The sequence below is a fragment of the Mastigoproctus giganteus genome, chromosome 5, assembly GCF_048544385.1.
Source record: "Mastigoproctus giganteus isolate SK-2022 chromosome 5, ASM4854438v1, whole genome shotgun sequence".
In the NCBI taxonomy this organism is placed as follows: domain Eukaryota; kingdom Metazoa; phylum Arthropoda; class Arachnida; order Uropygi; family Thelyphonidae; genus Mastigoproctus; species Mastigoproctus giganteus.
Window position 1 is genome coordinate 5,010,833 of NC_143579.1, and position 22,722 is coordinate 5,033,554.

The 22,722-nt window shown below is 38.8% G+C and overlaps 1 protein-coding gene across 1 annotated transcript in view; it reads right to left on the reverse strand.

Annotated features, from left to right (window-relative positions):
* The window catches only part of LOC150085139 (uncharacterized), a 111,212-nt gene extending 91,481 nt beyond the window's left edge, over window positions 1-19,731 (reverse strand). The window contains exon 1 of the mRNA XM_090373890.1: window positions 19,686-19,731. The gene's annotated coding sequence lies outside the window, so the exon portion shown is untranslated. The remainder of the gene's footprint in view (window positions 1-19,685) is intronic.
* Window positions 19,732-22,722: the final 2,991 nt, after the last annotated feature.

Consider the following 22,722-nt stretch of genomic DNA (forward strand, 5'->3'; position numbering starts at 1 on the left):
CTTGAATTCTACTTAATGGAGGCCAGAATTCTCTCTCATGGAGTGCGATATCGAGTGAATCTTCACCTATTTTAAGGTTTTTTTCAACTATTTTTGTGGTGCGTTCACTCATTGTACCTTCTCCAAATGCAGGAACGCTGCACAAGCAGCGTTCCTGCCCAGCTATAGTCATAAAGTAAACATGTCCGAATAAATGTAATTTGAGCAGCCTTTTTTTGCTACTTTTCAGTACTTCACCGAACTAGATGTCATGCTTACTATGCATCGACTGACTCAGTGCCACTGCCATTTTCGAAGTGCATCGACAGATAATCGCCATTTGCAATGGTTTCCATTGCAGATGTCGATTTTCTGCATATATGATATATTAACCTTGAAAAAGCAGCACGAAAGTTTTGGTCATCTAATTTTAGCGTTAAACGTAGTTTCCTAAGAGTTAATTCAACTAAAACGATACTCCTAAACTCCGCCATGGTTTTCTGTGATGATATACGAAACTCTGGAACTAGAAATGGTTGTAGTGCTGTGTGCGTTATTTAGTTTCTGGCCAATTTGATACAAGAAAGCATCGGTCACCAGAAGGCTGCTTCCCAGTACCCGTCGACGCCAAGAGGAGGCGGGCCAGGACACTCTGACTTTTGTTTAAATGAGTCTTAATAAAGAAGCATTATCGTCTATTAAAAGAAGGTATGATTGGATGGATAGATCTCTGCAATATTAATTAAATTAATTAATAATACAGAGATTAATTTAAATTAATTAAATTAAATTAATTATCACTATTAATTAATTTATCACTATTTGTAATATTTAAATTAATCATTTTATCAGTTTTATAAAAGGCTCACATTTCTCTTTTATTTATTTATTTATTTATTTTTAGTACTTGTTTTTAAATTGAAATACGTCTTGTAAACAGCTGTTCAAATGGAGGGAGAATCAGACCTGGTCAAGACCGCCAATGTATGAAAGAAGAAAGACCCTTCATGGTTAGGGGGAACTGTGTAAGTGAAGTTGGAACGCATGAAATTAAAGATATTGAAATTTCAGAAGGTTATTTATTAGAAAAGCCTTCGAGCCTAAAGGCAAATAAGTCTCCTGGAGTTGACTGCATGTACCTAGTAATTTTGAAGGGGCAGCGAGAGAGAGAGAGAGAGATTGCACTGAGCCATTAAGGTTTATTATGAGGGTGCAACAGGACTCTGGAGTGATTCCATTGGATTAGAGAAGGGCTAAGGTATCACCAATACATAAAGACGGTGCTAAGAATAAAGTCGGTAACTGCTGACCGGTAAGCCTGACTTCGGCAGTAGGGAAATCATGGTTTTGTAAAGGGAAAATCATGTTTTACTAATCTGGTTAGCTATTTTGACAGAATTACTCATGAGCTGGATGCAGAAAATAATTTTAACGTTGTTTACTCGGATTTCAGCAAAGCATTTGACTGACTATTACTGTATAAGCTGGAACAAGAAAAACCCTTAATTAGATCGCAGGTTAGGTGCAGGACAGGAAGCAGACGGTCGTGATTAATAGTTATTCTTTAGATTGGACTAACATATAAAGCGGAGTCCCCCAAAGATCGGTGATGGGACCACTGCTGTTTTTAATTTTCCTGAATGACATCGTCGAAGGAATGTAGGCATGATGTCAAATTTTCAGATGTACAGTAGTTAATGATCAGTGCCAAGAACAGCTTTTTCAGAACTACTTAGATGGACTTCAGAAATAGTCAGAAAAGTGTAGCCATGTTTTAATATAACAAAATGCAAGGTTTAATATAACAAAACGCAAAAACGCTTGAGGAACAGCATTCCGAAAATCATTTATACCTTTGGTGGGGTTGCATTAAAAAAAGTAAAGAAAGAAAGAGATTTTGGAGTTACCATATAGGCGGACATGTACCAAGGAAGGCCCACGGTGTTATATCGATTATTTATCTTACATTTCCTTGTTGAGATAGACAGGTCATAATCGCAGTGTATAATTCAGTTGTAAGATCTCCCAAGTATGAAGACCGCAACTAAAAAAGACATCCAGCTTCTTGAAAGGATTCAAAGACAGACAATGCGCCTGGCGAGATCAGCAAAAGGGCGTCCATATGAAGATAGACTTCAAATACGTGAGCTACAGAACTTGGTAACTAGATACCTTGAAGGGGACATTATTAAGGTCTATAAGGCACTGAGGTGAAAGAGAAATGAATGGAGTGGAAATTTGACAGTAACCAGGGACCAGAAATTCAAATTACTTGGGGAGGGAGGATGAAGATTTATTTACATGAGAAGGAAGTCAAATAGGTAATTTTTATTATTTTATTATTTATATATTACTATATTTTTTTTTTATTATTTATTTTATTTTATTTATTTATTATTATTATTTTTTTTTTTTTTGCCGGTGCAGCAGAAGCCTAGGGCTTCCTTTCGCAAGGAAATACTAAATTAAAATAAATTACATATTAATATTAATAAAAAAGTCTCTTCAATGTTATCTATGGATTCAGTTATGAATATTGCAGTAAAGATAATTACCTAATTTATACCTGATTATTGTTAGCCATATAGTAAAAGGTAGCCCAGAAAAAAAATAATAAAATAAAATAAGTAATAAAATAAACTACCAGTGTGTTTTTCCTATTAGGGTTGTGGAAAACACTAAATAAAATATCCTGAAAAAACTAATTCCTCTGACCTTAATCCAGTAGTAACAGCTAGCTAACTAAACAATTCAGTTTAAACCTCTTTCCTTATAATTTTGAAGTTATATCGTCTAGGTATGGAATGATATATAACAGTGCATAGCGGCCATAACTGAGTAGTCAAGCGACTGTACAATAGTACTGGCGCTTGAGTTGATCGTATCGGGGGTTCAAGCCCTCGTGAATACTAAAAACGGTGATGTACGTGTAGTATATCTGTTTTATGCACTCCTCTAACGTTATAGAAACATAAAAAAAGGCATCGAGCTTCTTTGGACCCTTCAAGAACCATTTTTTTTTTTTTTTTTTTTAGTGCGGTCGCTATGCTGGAACACAGTATACAAAGCTTGGACTTCCAATTACCTTATACAGTGGGATTATGAACTTGCTACCCTACTAGTAAATGTTCGATAAATCTTCGATAAAACACCATGGGTCCCTCCTTGCCGCTTGTCTTTACTGCGCAGATAACATCATGTCCGCATGGCACTCCCAAATATCTTTCTTCCACTACTGGCTTTAATTGAGTATGTAAAACAGGATGAGGTTATTCTGGAATTGTTATTTGGAATTGCTATGAGGTTATTTTAGCATTGCTATTCTCCAAGTGTTACCTTGCATTTTTTCTGCATTAAAACACAACTCCCAATTTTCTGACCATCCACGAAGCCTGTTCAAGTCATCCTGAAAGAGCACTGCTTCTCACCGATCATTAACCACTCTCCTGATCTTTGCATCTCCTAATCCTGACATTGGACCACCTATTCCTTCGTCGATGCCACCTAAGAAAATCAGAAATAACAATGGTCCCAGAACCGATCCTTAGAGGACCCCATTTCTAAAGTTGGACTAATCTAAAGAGAGAGTGTCCTCACAACCCTGAACCTTCTGCATTGCAACCGCTCTGCAGTCCATCTAAGAATTTTACTCGTGATACTGATATGTTCAAATTTATATACTAACCTTTTATGAGGGATTGAGCCAAATTGATTTATCATAATATATATAGTTATCTGTTTCGAGGATGTTTAACGTTAAAATTCAATATTTAATTCAGTTACTTTATTTTATTTATCTATAAAAACCTCGTAATAGGGAAGCTAATTTACCATGTATAGACTAGTTGTAGCATTTTAATCATTTATGGAAAGAAACTTATAGAAAAATATTCCACAGAACTTGAAGTCTGCAAGTCTAAGCACAGAGTTGATACCATCCCGCCAACAAGGAGAAGCCGATTCGCTGTGTGTGTTGGCAGTGTAGGTGGTTTTGTTTATAACGTTTCTTCTGATGACATCTAGATTTTTTCTCGTGTTGTAGACATTCTGTTGCTGTCTCATTGGAGCTGTAGGTTGGAAAGTAATTTCTTCAATACTAAGAGGTACAGTTTCTCAGAGGTGATTTTATGAAGTCAGTTTATGTTAAGAATAGTTAATCTGGTCTGTAGAGGCTTAAGTACTGGCAGAATTGAGTGTTGTTCCTGTGATAGAACATCCATTGCGATTGGTAAGTTCGCTGGCTGTTTGGTTGGTTGGTTGATAAGTCGGGGTTTTAGGCGCATCAGCAACTTAAGACACATTGCAGCGGTAAGCTGGCTGACGAATCGTCACTGGGGACATTGATGAGCTCGGTTTGGTGTGGATTCCAGAGCTGTGAGCTTGATGATAAAATTCTTTCATGTTTCTTAAAAAAAAAAAAAAAAAAAAAAACAGGTTTAAGTACAGTAATCTATTAGTCACTGCGCAGCAGGATTTTCTCATAGGAAAGGTTCTTTCCATACATGTTACTCCCAAATATCTTTTTTCCTGTACTGGCTTTAATTCGAATTTTAAAAAAATCTCAATTAAAGCCAGTAAAATTTCAAATTTATTAAAAAAAATAGATCTTGACCCGTTTCTCCTGTCAAATAAGAACTGCTTGAATCACGCTACAAATATAATACTTAATCTGTAACGTTTTTCTGTTACCGTGTATAAATTTTAATTTTATCACGTTTCTATATTTTAGTATGTTAAGATGTGAGTGATCGCGTTATTCTGTTATTTCTCATTGTAATTCGCTCTGATCTGCTTGTCCTTCAGGACAGGTCCAAATATGTTTACAGGAAGGGTTCTAATGTATGATTCTATAAACCATTAAACGATTTTGAATTTAATAATATTAAGAATATGGCGATGGTTAAGTAGAGGAACGCACCCGAGATTTATATAACTTCTATAAAATCGGTTCAGCTCTATATCCTCCTGACAAACGTCATGGAAACATGTTTTGACTTTTTGGAGGCTACTGCAGACATGCTGAAAACACGTATCTTTGAACTGTGATCCGAATTTACTTTTGTGTCTTTATCTTTTTTTGTCATCATACAAATGTTGGAAAAAGTTCAGGTACGGATGGTGAAAGTTATAAAACAACAAAATTGTATGCCAATGCATTATTATGCTCTGATACAATAATACCGTACGTTAACTTTAAGGGAAAAACGTAATTTCTGAAATTTGCAACTTAGTTCATGTGTACTCTTGAAAGCAGAGGAGGCTGTGCACTTGGAGGCATGATTAACCTCCCTCCTCTCCCAGTGAGGATATGTGTGGACTCCACAAAGTTCCATCTAATAGAAAATAATATCTGGTAGAGAATTTCGTTCACAGTGAGAATGTTTCCCAAAAGGAGTCGTCAGGAGTGAAGGACACAAATTTTCAGTCATCAGCCACCTCCTAGAATCATACCCAAGTTACGAAATGTTCACCTGGAAGAGTGCGATCAGTACCATCAGTATTCTGGAAACACTCATTCACATCATGGGCGCCCACTTTAAGTGTTGCTTGGCTGTCGGGGGGATGGGGGTAATCTTAGCCCTTATTAGTTTAAGTACAAATATCCCTGGATCCTCGTTGAAACAAATGCAAACAGACTATTTCAAAAATAGTATTAGCAAATATTAGCAAAAAAAAAAAAATCACCAATCTTTCATATTTTCCGTGTCGCCAGAAATGATTATCTAATTCCGTTTTAAACTTAATCATAATATTTCATAGTGTTAATTAATCATCAGAATAATTAATAAGGTAAATTTCATATCCCACTGGACCATACCCCTAAGTGCTTTTCTTCTCGAACCACTCTTATCTCCTCCTCCTCCTGTCCTACATTATACATTACTAGTAATCTAGTAATGTAGTACTACATTACTAGTAATCTAGTAATGTAGTATACTTCTAAAGTATACTTCATTATATCTCTACATTACTAGATTATACATTAGTAACCCCTGGATTTCTGTTCCTATTTACAAAACGTAACATTTAGAAGAATTAAACTTTAGTGACCATTTTTGAGACCTATGTGCAGTCGATCGAAGTCATTTTGAAGCAACATCTGACTTGGCACTCGTTCTACTTAAATTTGTTAGCAAACTTTAACAACGTCCCTTGTTCGCCCTCATCAATGTTATTAAGTAAAATTAGAAAGGGGATGTGCCAAAAGTGATTTCTGAGGGACTCTGAGTGCACCCTGAAGAATGTCCATTTAAGACTACTTTCCCCCCTCTGATGTTTCAGCCAAAACCTGTTCCAACGAAAGATCTCACCACTTATCCTAATTTGCTGCAGTTTATATAAGAGCCATTCATTCGAAGCCGTATCAGAGGCTTTACTGAAGTAAAGGTAAATCATGTCAAAGTTTTATTTTTTTCTTTTCTTTTTTTTTCTTGCATCTACTGTTTCATAAATCCATCGAATTAATTAACCAGCCTGGTTAGGCAAGACTTCCCTTGGCGAATGTAGGCTGTGATTTATTAAGGATCCAGACCAAGGGGAATCGTCTCGGAATCTAAATATGATAATCTCATTAATATTATCAACATATCAACATGCAAGCAATTTTATCGCCATATCACTTATTTCACAAACGTGTAACGCCTTTTCACTATTTCTCCGTGGTTTGAACGGTCATTCAACGGTAAATATCGTTGAATAGTCCTGTTCAACTCGACTGCCACTTACTGGAATTGCTATAATTCTTTATTGTCGATTAAGTAAGGGGAATTTGTGTTTACTCTGTTCCTTTTCTGTATTCATATATAAGTAAATCTCCTTGTTTCCATTATTATCTCTCACGGGAAGCTATTTCTCCTCAATGACTTTTCGCTTTCTTACTCCATATGCAATCTTTTTACATGCATGCTTATAATATATCCCTAACAAATCAGTGTGTCAAGATAGTCTGTAAATGTCCTATGTCTAGGGATTAAGTAGACTTTGGTCTACTTAACACCTTAGCTTCTCTCTTGCTAACTGTTTTACCGTCTGTGAAACGTTCTTTCTGGAACGGAGATTTTTATCGTTTGAATACTTCCCATGAATACTTCCTATAATAAAATCGGATCCAACAGTTGTTTCTCAGTTAACAGAACCCAAGAAATGTAGCAATCCACTATGCTCCCCCTCCTCCTCTCTTTAAATGAAAACCTTTCACTTTTCCTTTGACCAGAGAAATCTCTTTGGACAACAGTTTGGATACAATTTGGATCCCTAGTGTGAACCAAGTCGAAAATTAGAACCATGTTGGAGTAAATAACATTCACCCAAATGGCTCAAAAATTTGTGGCGTAATGCCAATCTATGATTTCCAATTATGAGTCAAATCGAAGTCGCTCATAATGAAGTAATGGGCAACACACACTTGGTTGCCCATTCAGTTTGCCTATAGAGATTTCTGTAACGTACCTCGACTATCATTCCCTTTTATCGCATGTCATCCTGCACCACACAGATTCAACGTTCATCTGAAATCGATCTGATTCTGGATACAGGCTAATTGCTTTCAGAGAGTAGTTCATAAGAAGCATGACTTCCTCTGTCTTGCCTGAAAATCTCTCCTCACCATAATAAAATTCTTCATCTATGTCTGAATGGCGGCAGCATATCTTTGTTAATCCTACTGTTTCAGCTGACCTAATCAAAAGCTCAAATTGGTTTAATTTATTTTATACTCCTGGCATTACTATATAAACTAACTAAATCTTGTGTCTTTTGGCTTTTTACAACCCTGTCGCATCTAGTGGATATAATCACTGTCTTTTTCCCATACTGGATAGAAAAGACTTGGGTTTCACTCCCGTCAATGGGGCGAGGAATATTTCTGAAAAATTTTATACCACAACAAATATTTAAAAATACACACCGCTCTTCTTAAATTAATCGTGTTTATCATTTAAATGACGTTACACTTTATTTGGTTTCATCAATTCATTGGAAAGAACTGCCGGGTGCATTGCGTCCTTTCCACTCCTGCTAAAATTATCTAATAAAATCCTTAATTGATGTATTTGTAAGCGCACCTTATTTTCGCTGAGTGACATTTAAAATTGAGGGCGAAATATAAAATTCAATTCACTTCTGTATTAACAACAAAATCACATGTATGAGTAAGATTAAGCGAAACAAACATTAGATCACTGCTTTACTCACTAGAAAAAATGTATGGGTAAACACGATTGTGCCACTACAACTGAATACAATTTTGCAACAAAAAGTGAAATCGGACATGCGTGTTCCGAAAAGCAGCACGAGTTTGACGTGAGTGTAGTTAAAAGCAATATTTTGTTAAATCTAATGGCTGCAAACATTTGGGTCGCGACTCGTAGGTTGGGAATTACCGCCTTAAGGCTTCCCCCGTGGCATCCTTATATTCAAATGAATTCAATCTTCACAAAACAAATTTCGTTCGCTAAGGAAGGCAGATCACGCCGTTGAAAATCGTTCCCCTATAAGACTTGCAGTCTCTGAAGTCTATAGAGTTAATTCACAAACAAGACTTTAACTACGTATTCACTTCTATCGTTTCAGGGCAGAGCTGCAGGCATACGAACATTGTACCCTGCCTCGAAACATTTTCCCAGGATGACCATCATTAATACGTGGATCAGTGTACACCCTTTAGTGTCTTTAAAAACTGATAGCTGGTTAGTTACATCAATTTTTGCACCTGGGAGACATACTCTGGTTCTGGCCCATCTTTCGTTTTCCTTAATTGAATCTCGCAGTAACACTACTTCCTGTTGAACCAACATGCTGCACCGCATGATTCTTTGAAAAAATGCCATACTTGTTTTGTTTTTCGATTTTTTTTTTTTTTTTTTTTTGGAAATTACACACACAACTGCAACTTTTTGGATAGCAGCATAATGTACTTTCGTAGCAAATGCCATCGACTTTCAAAGTATTGCAACTTCAACTTCGATCAGTATGTGTATAAAATCATTAAAGAGAAGTAAATTGATTGCAGAACCATGCCAGTTAGTAAAATCTCAAACAGAGAATTCAATTTCAGGAAAGGAAACTTGGAAAAAAAAAATAATACAATAATTTCAATTAGAGGAAACAAAATGTGTAAATTCTTTTCGGTAGGCATTGAAAGGGAACAAATTTCCCCAACAATCACTCTGAAAAGCTGATACATACCTTAATAATTGATCCCCGCCTTCTCTCGCGTTATTGTGAATCTGTGGCAAGTTTTTGTGTGCTCGTGTTGACAGAGAGAGAGAGAGAGAGAGAGAGAGAGAGAGAGAGAGAGAGAGAGTGGCTGACGCAACAGCGTGAGTATTGACTGTCTCTGTCTGCCCCGTTGGGCTACTCATGCAGAGATCTCGGCATTGACAGTCCTGTAAGCGCATAACCAGACGAGGGCCCACATAGCGTGACGCGGGATTGTTTCACAGGAAAATGCGTCGGTACAAATCATGGATGTTTCTTCACGTCACACTTATTTACGATACAGACGGACAGATTCAAGCAGCGAGTCCATGTTTGTAGTTGAAATATTATCCAAAAGACGTCCCCCGATTCAGATCTGCTATCAAAAGCCACTAAATTATGGCTACGTCTGAAACCCGACTATAATATTATGACGTCATACGTGCACGTGACAACAGATTTATGAAGTCATGTCTGAGTAATATTAGCTTTCTGTCGTGACCTGCCATATTCGTTATTTATTCTCAGTTAAGGTGCACAGCGACAAAAAGCTTTTTTTTTTTATATAATATGAAAAACATTACGTTCGTTATACATTGGCACTATCACCATAAAATATTTTTAATTAATAAAATATACAAGACGTACTTGTCGAGTGGTATTCAACAGTTCATCCTCAGATGAGAGTTTGAATTAATACTAATACATATATATATATATATATATATTTTTTTTTTTTTTTTTTTTTTTTTTTGACATTTCTCTTTCATCAGCTTGGCAAATCTTTGCTGGACATTCTTCTGACGTTCATACATTGTTGTAAACCTCTCTGTGTTCAGCTATTAGCTGATAAAGAACTGTTGCAAACAACTGGGTTCATTTTATTAATTAATTCTATTTTTGATTTCTAGTAGTAGTAGTAGTAGTGGCATGTGATGCAAGAAAGCAAGTTTATGAGCCTATGCAGCATCAGCCAAAAAAAAAAAAAAAAAAAAACACCATTCCCTCCAAATGCCTGTCCAGTTCCTCTGTAAATTTATTCAACCTACCAACTTCCACAACGACAGATAGAAATTTGTTCCGGCAATTAACCACCCGCTGACTAAAGGCAAATTTTCGCATATCTATTCTACATCTGTCCTTTCTTAATTTTAATTTATGCCCCTTAGGTTCGTAATCTGAACAAGTGGAAGGATCCCGTCAGAATTCAGCGTCCTCAACCCATTCAAGGCCTTATACACCTCAATCAGATCACGGCGCAGTGCCTAGTCTCCAGCCACTGCAATTTGCAGAACTTAAGCCTCTCTTGGTAAGAGGATCTCTTCATTCTCCTCACCAATCTTGTTACCCTTCTCCGTACACGCTCAAGCAAATATACATCCGTCCTAAAATGAGGCCTCCAGACCTGTACGCAGTACTCAAGGCGTGGCCTGACCATTGCCTTATACAGAGGGACAATCACCTCCTTTTTTGCTAGCAGGAAAAGGAGGTTTTCCCTGCTAGCAAAATTCCTATATATCATTGACAAAACCCCATGTTTTGTCAATGATATTTTGTCAAAAACCGCATTGACAAAACTTCATATCTGACTGCACAATTACTCCCAGGTCATTTTCATTTTCTACCACCTTAAGTTTAGTACCACACAGTTGGTACGTTTCTCTGGGGTTACTTCTACCCATATGCAGTAAATTTCATTTGTCAAGGTTAAACTTCAGTTGCCACTTCTTAGCCCATCTGCCCAAATTATCTAGATCCTGTTGCAGTAGCACACTGCCATTACTGTCCTTAACAGCCCTACCAACTTTTGTATCATCTGCAAATTTCGACATTAAGCCTGATATACCTTCATCAATATCATTGATAAATATACAAAACAACAGTGGGCCCAACACCGAACCCTGTGGGACTCCACTAATAACATTACTTCACGAAGAGCAGCACCCATTAATTACCACCCTCTGTCTTCTCCCACTTAACCATCCTTTTATCCATTGTAGCAACTTATCCTTAATACCATTCTGCTCCAATTTGTACAGTAGTCTTCCATGCGCAACAGTATCAAAAGCTTTCCTGAAATCCAAACATATGATATCAGAATTATTTTTTGTATCCAGTTCCTTTGTAACCACATCATAATAACCAATCAAATTTGTCAGACAAGACTTTCCCTTACCAAACCCATGCTGTGTCTGAATTATTGATGCAGTCTTGTATAGATGATCCTGCAGTGCATCTTTAACCAGTGATTCCATTATTTAACCCGGAACAGAAATTAAAATAACTGGTCTGTAATTACTCGTGTCACCCTTCGATCCCCCTTTGTGAATTGGGGATACATTTGCACATCTCCAGTCCTGGGGAATCTCCCCTGAGTCCAAGGAAGCTCTCATAATTATGGCTAAGGGTTTGCTTAGTTGCTTTGCCGCCTCCTTTAATATAACTGGATAGATCCCATCCACCCCAGGTGCCTTTCTTGTTTAACTTCAACAATTTCTCCTCCACTTTGCTCTCAGTTATTACAAAATCATTAAGCACCCTGATACAATTTGATAACCTTCTGCCGTTTTCAAACCTTAATAACTCCTCATGTGTGAATGTAGATGCAAAATATTCATTCAGTTTGTTTGCTATCTGAGCAGGATCATCAACAGTCGAACCATCGATGTCAAGTGGACCAATCAGATTCATCCCCTTCCTTTTAGAGTTTATATAAGTAAAGAAATCCTTGCTATTTTTCTTAGCATCTTTTGCCAATGATTTCTCGTAATCTGCCTTCGCCTGCCTAACCTCCATTGTGACCTGATTACAGACTAGCTTATATCTACCATAGGCTTCTGAGTCGCTTGATAATTTATATGCATCCCATGCATTTTTCTTCTCTGTTACGAGTCTCATTAGTTCATTTGACAACCATTTAGGCCTAAACCTTGAACAATATTTCTTAATTAGGTATGAAACTTTTAGTAGCTTTCACGATTAATTCCTTGAATGCTTCCCACTTAGAATTTACTGTTGGTAACATCGTCAGTTGATCCCACTGTACAGAATTTAAAAACTGTCGGAGACCACTGTACTCGCCTTTACGGAAGCAAAAACCCTTTCCTTTTCCCCCTGATGGTAATTATATCTTTAAGTAAATCCCACATCAGTACACTGTGATCACTGCCACCTAGTGGTTCCTTTATCTGCAAATTCTTAATACACGAATGTTCACTGCTGATAACCAGATCAAGAGTATTACCCTCTCTGGTTGCCTCTCGAACATGCTGCTGCAGAAAACAATCATCCAATAAATCCACAAAAGTCTGACTAGTGACTGGGAAGTTAAAATCCCCCATTATAAGACATTCTGATTTACCAGCCCACTCTATTTCTCTGTACAACTGTTCATTGTACTCATTCGAGTCAATAGGCCTATAACACACTCCTACTCTTATTTTTGCTTTCGCAGTGCTTATGTCACACCACACTGACTCAATAGTGCACTGTTCATCTATATCAACTGGCTTCAATTCCTTGGATTTTATGTGTTTCTTAACTAATAGCATAACCCCTCCTCCTTTCCTATCCTGTGTATCCTTTCTGTACACATTGTACTCCCCAAATTCCAGTTCTGCATTCCTTATATCTGTGTGACACCACGTCTTTGATGCCCCAACAATATCCGCCTTTGATGTCTTGACCAACCAACACTTTAAATTCATCAAATTTATTTACTATACTTCTAGTATTGGTGTACATGCAAGTATACATGTACCTATCCTTATTATTAGTTACCCTAACGCATCCCATATACCCACCTGTTTCACGATGACTGCCATCAGTCCCTGAAACCCCCAGCACCCCTCACTCCAGGTCGCTACTTATTCTAATAGAAGAATCACCTTCACCTCTGCCTGCGGCTACTTTTAATCTTTTAGTCTGTGAATCCCCCCAAGCTATCAGTTTTGCGATCCACCTAACACTGCCTCTATAGCATCAGCAAATATTCTTGCACCCTTTCTATTTAAGTGTATCCCATCCCTGTAGAAGCAGTTAACAAGCACAGACCACGCCGAAAAAAATTCTACCCCTTGAGCCTTGCACATTCCCTCCAAGGCCGAATTGATTTATAAGACTCTCATCATGTATTCCCTCGTATCGTGTCTGGACAGAAATGCAGACACTTTCAAATTTAACCCTGACTCACGACTTTTTTGCAACATTGACCTGTACTTGTTAAGTAAATCTGCAGATCTCCTACTCTTAATGTCATTGGTGCCAACGCGTGCAATATCACCCTTTGTGCCCTTAAAAGACGATATATGCTTTACAACGTTATCAACTTTTGCCCCTGGCAGACATACCCTGGTCCTGTTCCATCTATTCTTTTTACAAAGCATGTTTCCCGTTTCCCTGACAATAGAGTCACCAACAATAACTAGTTCCTCTATCTACAAGTGTTATTCGTACACTGTATCCCAAAGAATTCTGCAATTGAGATATATAGGGCGATTGGAGTCCCGATCCAAGGAACTTTACTGAAAATTGGAACAGCCAAACTTCGGCACCCCTGGTGGCGTATCTTGGAAGTTAGAAAGACAAGTTCGCAAATATGATAGATAATATTTACTCCTAGACCCGTAGGATCAGGATTCCCTAGATTTTTCCCGGATATAGGGTTTACTTACAACCGTGCCCTCATAAGTGGGTAGCAGTTGGGATACTCATCCTCCGCCTCCTCATCGGGTGGTATAGGCCCCAGTTTGAATTCCGTCAATGACGCGAAGAAACTTTTGTGCCTGTTTCGCAACCTAGCTGAGTTAGTCGGTCTCAGGCGAGGGTAGCATGGCTTTGTCTCCCGGAAACTCCGGTTTTTGGTCTAGCAAATCGACCACAGAGCAAACGCAATTTAATGAAATAATATAAACGGTGCAGTATGGCCCTTCGCTGATGCACCTAAACTCTTATAACAACAGCACCCTGTATTTTGATTGTAAATTAAACTCTGTATCATTTAATATGGATCATGCATAAACAGTAAATAAGATCCTGAGACCTCGTGTTCAGTGAAAAAATAATATTTATTTGTTAAAACTGTGTTTTACGTTGCTGAGCAACAGAATAATAGACATCAATAAGTAGGGGTACGGCGTGCATTTTTTTGCATCTGGGAAGAAAGACTCCAGTGTCTTAAACACGAGTCCAAGTGTGTAAAGACAGACGCTGCTGCAATCAATTCTGAAACAGACGCACCGGTGTAGTAGTAGGTGGGAGACCCCGGAATCATTGTGTCACAGATTGCTGAAAGGTTGGATACATCTGTTGGCAGCGTGAACACTACTGTTCATAACCTCTTCAGATGACAAAAGTGATTTCTAGGAACCTATGGTAAATTTATAATGGTACTTAATATGATTTTTGTTTAGTTACTGGTGATGAAAAAAATAAAGGTGGTTTATTGGGACACCAGGGGAGAAAACTGAATCGGCAAACACAAACCACCGACAAATACATTACACCCAATCTTTTACAGGAAAAGCGACAGCAATAAGATTCTGATACACGGAGGGTTATGCTATTTCGCTAATTAAACAGCAGAAGCAGAAACAGATGATTACACTGGCCAGCAAAACAATTTTTTTCGTATTCTGCAGCAAACATTTGCAGGTTGTAAAGAAAATTGATCCACTGATTCAAAAATACCAAAATTATGTGTCTGTCATTGAAATATAGACGGAAATTTTAGTAACTCAATGAGCCTCGTTCATTTCACAATACTTTAATCAACTTTAATAAAAAGTTAATCAAATTTAATAATGCACTACATGAAATCTTTATAAATGCTTCTCAGTCAGAGAGTTTTTTCTTATATTCCTTTTTGCTTCTCCCTCCCACTTAAGAACCCAGCAGTAACTTCCCATCATGGCCATATTCCAAGGACCTTGCTACCGCTTTTCCATCATGGATATGTCCCGATGAAAGCGTTTCCCTTCCCCAAGTCCCAAATTTGCGGGGAAAAACTGAGATGAGAATGAAGAAAATGAATTTTCAAAGACATTCAGTTCATCATATCTTTATAACATTGCAGTAACGTTGAGACCAGAGATTCATAATTACTTCTTTCCTTCTTCCAATAAATCCATGCAAAAGTGCCTTAAACTATCACCGATCTCAAATCTACAGGATGCTCAACTAGTTCAGCATACTGTAGCTTTGTTTGAAATATGCCATCTATGAGAAGTTCCTTATGTGCAGCCTAATGAAAATTTCTTCTTTCAGTTTTGCATCTGTTAAATTGAGAAACGCCTCTCTTTGGTAGCAGAATCCACCTCCTGATTTATGCAGAGCCTTAACAAAATTCTCCGTTAATTCAAGTTTTATATGTAAAGGTGGAAGAAAAACCTCCTTTTGGTTCAGCCACTGGAACAAATTTTATATTACTAAAATATAAATTCCTTCCTCTGTGTTCTCACTGCTGCACAACAATGTTTTTCTATTGCACCACTTTCTCACAAAAACAGAAAAAAACAGTATTCTGTGAAACCTCACTGTGCACCAGTGAGTAATCCAATTACCTTAAAATCACCAGAGACATTCCAAGCAGAGTCATGGTACTTTATCGCACTCAGAACCTTGGACATTCTTTCATGTACTTCTTTCAAGGACGAAGTAGTGGAGCTGATGGGACTGCATTTCCATTGCGCAGCAAAACTTCTTCTAAATTTAATTTTGAGGCATCGATGAATGCACGTCGTTCATTGGGATTGTGTTCAATGCCTAATTCGTTCAGAAGACCGCTAATATCGTCACAGGAAAATCACATACCGGTTTCCATCACGAAATATTTTGGAAAAAACTCTTCGATATATTTGACGTGCCATTTTCGTTATACTGTAATTTTCTGTAAAATTCCTAGGTTCCTTGTAACCTAGATTTAAGGAGTTCTGCTTGCTCTTTAAATAAGTTTAAATCCCCAGATAAGCTGTTCAACTCTTCTTGCTTAAACAAGTGTAGTACATTATAATTTTCTTTGTGGAAAATTATAGCGTATCGTAAGACCATCCACTGCAATAGTCCAAATCTATTGCAGTAGACGATCCTGCAAAGTCTGCAACATAAGAATCCTCGCTATATTCATTACCGCTTCCTTTATCCTATGATTTTGGGGAAGCAAGGCCTCCGTAGCTGAGTGGTCAGGTGTGGGAGTGCAGTAACACAATCTTTGAGGAGACCGGCGTTCAAGCCCCTGACTGCTAAATACTGTCGATATGCACCCCGCACTGGACCAGCGTCGCAGATTATGGTCCATTTCCCTCAACATGAATCATTGAGGAAGCTTTCGTCCTGCAGTGGATTGATAATGGCTGCAGTTTAACCTTTTTTTTTTTTTTTTTTTTTTTTGAGGGGTAAGCAAATATCAGCAAATCTTCATTATGTGTTCAGGCCTTATTGTAGATGATATGTTAGGATATGTTAGTTAACTCTTCATATTTGTTGTGCAGGTAAATATGAAGAGCTGAAGATTTTCCCTGATCTCCAATCTTGCGACCAAAGAACAAAGAATATGCACATTTAGTAATACTGGAGATTTCCTTCCTCTGAGTTTTTGTTGTAAACCTTCCACGAAATGGTCAAGGGTGATTCAGGCACATTCTTTGATTTTGCTTAAATATTTTAATAAATACAATGCTAAGAAAAATACAGAAGAAACAGATATTATGCAATAGATACGCAGATAAAGTGTAGTTGTAGTCCACTACAACTGTTCTTTCCATTACTGAAAGACAGAGGTGGGAGGCAGAGAGACAACACTGAACTTGTTAAGCCTTCACAACATTACTACTATCTGTGAACACCTGCAAATGTTATTATTGACAGTTAATACAACAGATCAATGTCATAGCTACTTTCCTAAATTGTAGTGAGATATATGTATTATGGATAAACACAAAAACCTGTATATGGTAAAAAGGGTTGTTAATGACAGTATGTTACTGCAATAGAATCTAGAAAAGTTGGGCAGATGGGCTGAGAAGTAGCAACTGAAGTTTAACATTTACAAATGCAAGTACTGCATATGAGTAGCAGTAACCCAAGAGAAACGTACCAACTCTGTGGTACTACACTCAAGGAGGTGGAGAATGAAAAAGACCTGGGGGTAATTATGCAGTCGGATATGAAATTCTCTGAGCAGTGCAGACGGGCTGCCAGAGCAGGTCGTTGGGTCTTATCAATGATATACAGGTATTTTGCTAGTAGGGACAGGGAGGCGAGTATCCCTTTGTATAAGGCAACGGTCAGGCCACACTTTGAGTACTTGTTTGTTTGTTTGTTGTTTGGTTTTTAGGAGCATTAGCAACTAAGGCCATATTGCTCCGGGATATGCGGTGGTCATTCCCTGACCTTTCCGCATCCTCCATATTTGGTGGTGACGGGCTCGAACCCCGGTCTAACAAGAAGCGTGTACTATGCACTGCTGCTCCTTCCCACCTGGCTACGGAGGCGCCACTTTGAGTACTGCGTACAGGGCTGACTGGCGCCTCAATTTAGGAATGAAGAATGTAGAGTTACTAGAACGCGTACAGAGAAGGGCAACAAAATTGGTGAGGGGGAACGAATGGGTCCTCTTACCAAGAAAGGCTTGAGTTTTGCAAATTTCAGCGTCTGGAGACTAGGCACCTGCGAGGTGATTTGAATGAGCCACCTGCAGGAACCTTGACTAGTTTCAGCAGGCTCAATGCTGATGGGATTCTTTTTCTTGCTCAGATGACACACCTAAGGGGGCATAAACTCAAATTGAGCAAAGACAGTTGTAAAATAGATGTGCGGAAGTTTGCCTTTAGCTAGCGGGTGGTTAATTGCCGGAACAAACTCCCATTTGTCTTTGTGGAAGTTGATAGTTTAAATAGATTTAAGGAAGAAGTGAACAAACTTTTATGGCGAATGAATGGGTGAAATGGGAAGTTTTTTTTTTTGGCTGATGCCGCATAAGCATCAGCCAAAACAAATCTTGCATCATACGCCTCTACTAATGCCAATGCTAATATGTAGGAATTTTGACTTAATGTGAATTTTAAGAAATATCTTTTAAATCTACACAAAAAAACTCGACTGCAAACAGCTGATTTATTAGATTTATTTGAGAGTAAAAGTTCTGTTTGCCAGTGTTATTATCCTGAAGTGATACTTCGCATGATTCAGTCAAATCAAAAGTTACCGGAAAGTTAAAAAAAAAGGATTCTACTTCTTCACCCCAACGTCCTAGTGTATCAATTACCCTTCACGACATGACGTGTACCCTCTTAGCGGAAGGGTTAATTCAGAACGTGATTACTTTTATAAGAATTCTTTTTACGTAGTTATTAAGGAAAATTCTTCCGACTTCATAGAAACTAAGTAAACACTGATTGTATGAACAGCAGCTGGAAAACAGCGCGTGCTAGATTCGCAGATATTTTCTGTTTCTCATCATGCAACCATTAAACATTTCTGCAAATATCGGGGTGTTGCAGCAACCCCCGATATTCGCATAAATCTTATCAATTCCCATCCAGAAACTCTCTTTAGCAGACACTCTTCTTCTATAAAAGAGAAAAAGAGAGAGAGAGAGAAGCAGGAACCACAGACGTCTACCCTGATCTATGCAGGAACACTAAACATAAAACTCCCTGTGGGCGACCCCGAGTGGTGTTCGACGTAGGCTTAGGTGATTTAAGAGTCTTGCTTGGGCACAACAGACCTTCACATGCCCAAACGGGGTCCGCCAATCTGCATCCCCGTTCATGAAACTTTCATGTTGCTGCTGCTGCTCCGCTCTGATCTGATCTGATAACACTCCAAGTGCGTTTGCGCGTCTCGCGGCTGCCTCTCTAGTACTATCGACACGACATTTAACGAATTTCCAGAGATGTTTAACTCTAGCTGTAATGTTTGTCGGGCTGTTTCGTGGGAGGGCTACAAACACTCTCTTCTTTTTTTTGATTGCGATTCTCGACGCTTTCTGGCATAGATTTCGTTTTAAATAATCCAATCATGTCTCTGCGCATGCTTCTGTTGAGAATTATGGCATTCCTCAGGAAATACAGTACACAAATATATAAATAAATCATAGCCTTTTCAATTATTGTCGTTGTCCTTTTCCAGACCAAGCTTCGACAGAAATTCTATAAGCTCACCTCCAGAATGTGATGCTACATTTTTCGTTTAAATTAAAATTAGGGCAATTATAATTGCGAATTGCAATTGCAAATTGCCCTAATTTTAATTGCAAGCCACCCAACAAGCTGACAGACGTTGACAATCAAAATGGTAATTAGGTCCCATCCCGCACGCCATTCTCGGAATTGGGATTGGGGGTTGCACGTGTGAGTGAAGGTAGGATGCCACATTTAATGCGCTCTAAAGACAGAACTCCTAACAACTTTGTCCCAGATCGCAGACACGCCCAACGCTGGCGCAGGAGCCCGAAGACAATCCCCATTCCAAGACAAAATTCAGAATGAAAGAAATGAAAATGTTCTCACCATTGCACCTGTGCACGCGTGACGAGATCTTCCACAATGGCGGTCGTGCTAAGACTCTAGGAAATGTTTTGCTTCTAGACACCAAAGCTGCCACGTTGTTAGTACATGAGGGGGCCAATCTTGCCCAATTGCAGACGCACAACAATGGCTGGGAAAAGAGACCTGCGAGCTCTCGTGCGAGATTCAGGTGGCAGAAATAATTGTCAACACCAGCGAGTGTAATTTGGCGCACGCAAGGCTTTCTGCTTTATTGTCCGGCCCATAGAGAGAGAGAGAGAGAGAGAGAGAGAGAGAGACGTCCGAAGAGCACAGATAAGGATCTCGTGGAGGCAGAGCCGTGCTATACCAGCTTACACAACACCGATCAGCACGATAGGATTTCACAGCTCTGGCTGCATTTCCTTTTCAACGCCATTACAGCTCCTGCCTTCTTTGACGTGGGTTGAATAGCAAAGTTCAGTTTGTTTGCATACAGTGCCGATAGCAACGCGGCCTTTATCTGTTTATGCCACTACGACTGTCTGTATAAACTGCACGAGGAACGTGAGACCAATAATAAGGCGAAACTGGAACGCACAGGTGGAAAAAACACCTTCCGTCTGAAAGATATCACACAACGACCGCAGCCCCCCCCCCCAACACATTGTGTCACTTTCACTTTATCGTACTTCCTCCTTCAGCTTGAAGTTGGCTGCGCAGGATGAACCCCTTAACCCACTCTCCCCTGCCCCTTTGGCCGAATTCACCGATCTCATCGTGTGTTCTTAATCCAAGGAAAACATTGTCTCGCTGCCCATTACGAGAAATCGTGCTGAGTACAAGCAACTAATTCGAACCAGGATGCCGCTAGGTTGAAGTCTAGATCTAGATGTATTTATGTTCGATCCAGTATCACGACGAATTAGTATTAGTTGAAGAATAATGCAAAAAAGTAAAGTTTATTTATACCTTCTGTGAACGAAGGCGTTTCTCTCTCTCGTTTCACATCTGCTTCTAAACATTTATCTGATCCCTCTTTAAGTTTACAAACTCTGACTCTACAAGACTAGTAAAAAAAAAATCCTTCTGCTCAACCCTTCTGAGGCTTTAAACAATTTCAATTTGAACCTCATGCACATACCTAGCCAACTTTGCAGCTTACAAAACTGGAATTTTTATGAATATCTCTTTGTAATTGCGACTAAGTTTGTTGTCCTCCTTTGTACCCTCCAAAGCAAGTTGCATCTTATAGGAAATTATGAGGCTTCTAGACCTGTATACATCATTCAAGATGTGGTCTGACTATTGAGGTCTACAGTGGAACAATTCCTTTTTATCACCATAGAAAAAAATCCTGTATATCATTGATAGAGTTCCATGCGCTCTCCTAACAGATTTACTAAACTCCTGAGACTTCATGTTGAATCAATCTCAAGGTCCTTTTTACTTTCAACTATGTTGTCTGCTACTTCTCATTTGATAATTTAATGTGGGATTATTACTATGAGCAAGATGCGGAACCTTTCATTTATTAATATTGAAACGCCATTTTTTAACCAGAACCATTTTCAGAACATTAGCATTAGCATTAGTAGAGGCATTTGATGCAAGAAAGCAAGCTTATGCAGCATCAGCCAAAAAAAAAAAAAAAAACCACTTCCACTTCACCCCTCTGTTCGTTCAAAATACCTGTCCAGCTGAGCCTTAAACTTATTTAGGCTATCAACCTCCACCACAAGGGATGGAAGTCTGTTCCACCAACCAACCACCCGCTGGCTAAAGACAAATTTCCGCACGTCTATCCTACATCTGTCTTTCCTCAATTTGAATTTATGCCCTCTCAGGTGATTATTCTGAGCTAGAGGAAGAATCCCATCAGCATTGAGCATGCTTAAACCATTCAAGGCTTTATACACCTCTATCAGATCACCTCGCTGGTGCCTAGTCTCCAGACACTGTAATTTGCAAAACTTAAGCCTTTCTTCGTAAGAGCACCCCTTTGTTCCATTCACTAATCTTGTTGCCCTTCTCTGTACTCGTTCCAGCAGCTCTACATCCTTCTTGAAATGAGGCCTCCAGACCTGTATACAGTACTCTAGGTGTGGCCTGACCATCGCCTTATACAATGGAATAATCACCTCCTTATCCCTGCTGGAAAAATTCCTGTATATCATTGACAATACTCCATGAGCTACTCTTGCAGCCCGTCTGCACTGCTCAGAGAACTTCATATCTGCCTGCACCACCACCCCCAAGTCCCTTTCATTCTCTACCACTGTCAGTGTTGTACCACAGAGTTGATACGTTGCTCTGGGGTTGCTGTTTCCCATGTGTAGTACTTTACATTTGTCAATGTTAAACTTCATTTGCCACCTCTCAGCCCATCTGCTCAACCTTTCCAGATCCTGTTGCAGCAGCATAGTGTCAGTAGTGTCCTTGACAACCCTGCCAACCTTTGTATCGTCTGCAAACTTGGATATTAATCCCGATATACCATCATCAATATCATTAATAAATACAGAAAACAATAATGGACCCAACACTGAGCCCTGAGGGACTCCACTAATAACATCAGTCCACGATGAGCAGTGTCCATTGATTACCACTCTCTGTCTTCTCCCCCTCAACCACCCCTTTATCCATAGCAGCAATTTGCCTCCAATGTCACACTGCTCCAATTTGTGTAGCAGTCTTCCATGTGCAACAGTATCAAAAGCCTTTCTAAGATCCAAGTATATAATATCAAAGTTATTCCCTGCATCCAGTTCTTTTGTGACTGCATCATAGTATCCAATCAAGTTGGTCAGGCAAGACTTCCCCTTAACAAAACCATGCTGTGTCTGAGCTATAACTGAAGTCTTGTCTAAATGATCCTGCAGTGCGTCTTTAACCAGTGCCTCCATTAATTTTCCTGGAACAGAAGTTAAGCTCACAGGTCTATAATTACTTGTGTCAGCCTTTGATCCTCCTTTGTGAATTGGGGTCACATTTGCACATTTCCAGTCTATGGGTACCTCCCCTGAGTCCAAGGAAGCTCTCATAATTATGGCTAAGGGTT